General features: G+C 40.3%; 1 long non-coding RNA gene across 1 annotated transcript in view; it reads left to right on the top strand.

Moving 5' to 3' along the window:
• Positions 1-2,708, top strand: part of LOC144716949 (uncharacterized) — a 5,070-nt gene extending 2,362 nt beyond the window's left edge. The window contains exons 1-5 of the long non-coding RNA XR_013585027.1: positions 1-1,431; positions 1,520-1,615; positions 2,244-2,319; positions 2,460-2,500; positions 2,571-2,708. The exon at positions 1-1,431 is cut by the window's left edge and continues 2,362 nt beyond it. This is a non-coding gene — a long non-coding RNA (uncharacterized LOC144716949). The remainder of the gene's footprint in view (positions 1,432-1,519; positions 1,616-2,243; positions 2,320-2,459; positions 2,501-2,570) is intronic.
• The last annotated feature ends 247 nt before the right edge of the window (positions 2,709-2,955 follow it).

The raw sequence follows: 2,955 nt of genomic DNA, 5'->3' as shown, positions 1-2,955 counted from the left end.
TAATTGAACTAATAGTGTGCATAAAATGAGTTTCTACCAGATTGAACAGAAATCATACCTGATTCGCCCTGAGTTGATGAGCAAGGGTGGCGGCCCTGGTTGTCGCCGCCTAACTTCGGTGTACAATGCCCCTGGTTCTTCTCCCCCGTGCTGGCATGAATTGTCTTCTCCCTATGCTCCCTCTGGCGTCGTTCGGAGCTCTAAGAATTTTTTTTTTGGGGGGGGTGTCACGCCCCTCCTCTTATTTCCACAGCCATGACTAATGATATGGATCAAAGGATGCCAAAATTAGGGATCTTTGAGCCCCTTTAATGGCTTGTGAAGAACCTCCCATCACCGTCGATCCAGTAGGACGGTCTTGGGGTTCTTCCCAGACCATCAGATGCCTTGGCAATCCCTTCCCCTCCCCCCTCCCCCAAAACTATCATCCATGTCGACGGCCAGGGGCAGGGATGGATGGAACTGCCCTTGGCCATCCGATCCCCCTCTCAAAAGGTTCAACAACCGATTTAGAGGGAGGGAAATCAGAGAAAGACAACAAGACTATCAAAAGGCTTGTTGGCAGAGGGGAAAAATAGCCTTGTGCTCCATTGTTTCTCATCAGCTTCGTTGATATGCTTGCCATACATCTCTTTTGACGATAGCAAAACAAAAAGTACATCATCCTCTACTAGGCCATCACAAAATTGTTATCCTTTGATGAGTATCCTCTACAGGTGAGTATTCTCCATTAGGAGGCATTTATTGTCCATTTCAATAAAAAATTTGCACAAAATGTCTGTGTTTTTTAAACCTAAATACAATGGAAAACATTTTACATGAGGTTATTTCTTCAACCCAACTATCCAGACCTACGTCATCAGTCTAATGTGCTAAGTGCAAAGAGTCAAATTGCATGTACGTTTGTATGTTCTTTTTTCTCTCGCAAAAATATATATACTATGCTCAATTTCAATTAAACTTCCTGGCTGACGATCTTCAAATACTGTGAGCTAAGTTAAAATTTGGTTTTGTTGAGCTTCCTTCTCCGGGTTTTTGGTATTTATTCAGATTCAGATGTCAGGATTTTTCTCTAAAAGCTTCTTTGTTTGATACCCCTTTCTAATGACTAATTACATAATTTTTTTTGGATTCTCTCGGAACCTGAAGGTTTTCACTTTTAGACAATGGTCATACAAAACTTGGCCATCCTTGTCATTATTACGGTAAGAAAATAACAGCAAGTGATACCTGCACGCACAGTGGTTTTTCTGTTATTTTCTTTGTTGGTGAGCTTTCCTTTGAGACTATTAAAAGGAGGGCCGAATTTCTGCATTATCTCAATTAATATTTCCTGATATATATTTCAATTATTGTGTGCAACCTTCAAGCCAAGAGCTTGTTGTTCGCAATCTTCATATACGTCGTGGAGACTTCCGCATGTTTATCAAGGTTAAAACATTTTTTCTCCCGCTTATTTAAAGGGTTTTACAAATAGTACAGACGGAAAATTAAAAAATAAGTTCCCTGACATTTTCAGGGCAACTAAAAAGGCATCTTCTAGCGTCTGCTACTGTTGAAGCCTGCTCATCGACGAGAAGCGCCTTAAGGCCGGTTACTCTGTTCTCTTCGTCAGGTAACAATAATAGAAAAACAGTAATTAAATTAATAGCCCACATTTATTTTTGTTGAAGTACAACATCCTGCTTAAAGATGAAGAGTAGTGCCTTTGCCATCGGTGATAGCTTTTTAGCACAGTTGGCACGCAATAAATGAGACATTGTTATTAGTCTATGTAGTTATCGATTGTCCGACTGGAAGTCTGCGAACGAGAAACATTGGAAGAAAGATAGTTTAAAAGCTGTAAAATCTAAACAAATCTTGCACATGAGACATTGTTTATCTAAAAAACTCATTTCGTGGTTAACCATAGAGTACAAACAGAGGGAACAGCAAAATTCTAAAAACTAAAAAAAGGCTCATCAAGTCTAGATTCAGAGATCTTACTATACACGATTCGATATTCATGTCTTGAATAGAAATCCATTTTCTGAACCATGGGATTCTGTCCAAATATAAACTAGAAACATGGGGAGCCAGATCATTTTTAAAACTTAAAAAATCTCAATAGAAACTGATCGGCTAAAGGAATCCATTTAAATCACCTATATTGTTCTTGAAAGTTATGGCTTTTTCTCCTCCCAGGCTGAAAAATATATATAAACATATTTATTGCATGACCTTTTTACCTTGGAATTGTGCAGATACCTGGGGACTGTGGTGGGGACGAGTGACCGCGAACCATTGAGATGGTTTAATTCCAGCTGCCGCAATCTCCAGGTAAGAATAAAACTAACAGAACATGAAATTTCATCATTTCAAGGGGAAACTCGAAGTTTTGTGGGTGGAGTGGGATGAACAATGTCTAGAGCCAGTGCATGGGAAATCCAGACCCTTGAAAGAATTTATGTCCTTTCCAGGTTAAAGCGACAGCTAAGCCCTGGATATTCCTCAATCAGCGGTGATATTTCAAGTCTTTCCTCCTTATTTTGATAATCCGGAGGTTTATCTGATCTAGTACTCTTTTTCAGATGGGTTAATCGAGCAAACATCCGTGATCAAAAAGTACTCGGCTCGACAAACAGAAAGTGTCAGCATTAGCTCTGGATATTCCTCGATCTCCTGGCTTCAGTATGAACCAGGATGGCCTTCCAGCTGCTTGATGAAAAAAATCAAACGATGGAGATATTTCCAGAGAGGCTGGTCAAGATCTGCAGCAAATGGCTTCTGTCTACGCCAACGATTATCTCATGGGCCAACATTCATGGGTCAGCCAACAAGATCTCCAAGGCCCACAGGATATATCCAACATTCTTGACCAGGATTGACCATGGTCAAGTCAACCTGGAAGCACAGTTATCTCAGAGCATTTATAACTGGTGTGGGTAGAGAAATCTGAATAATAAACAAGGGGGG

The sequence above is a fragment of the Wolffia australiana genome, chromosome 2 (genome assembly GCF_029677425.1).
Source record: "Wolffia australiana isolate 7733 chromosome 2, ASM2967742v1".
Taxonomy (NCBI): Eukaryota; Viridiplantae; Streptophyta; class Magnoliopsida; order Alismatales; family Araceae; genus Wolffia; species Wolffia australiana.
The sequence above is the reverse complement of the archived record's forward strand: the minus strand, read 5'-3'. Positions and strand labels throughout refer to the sequence as shown.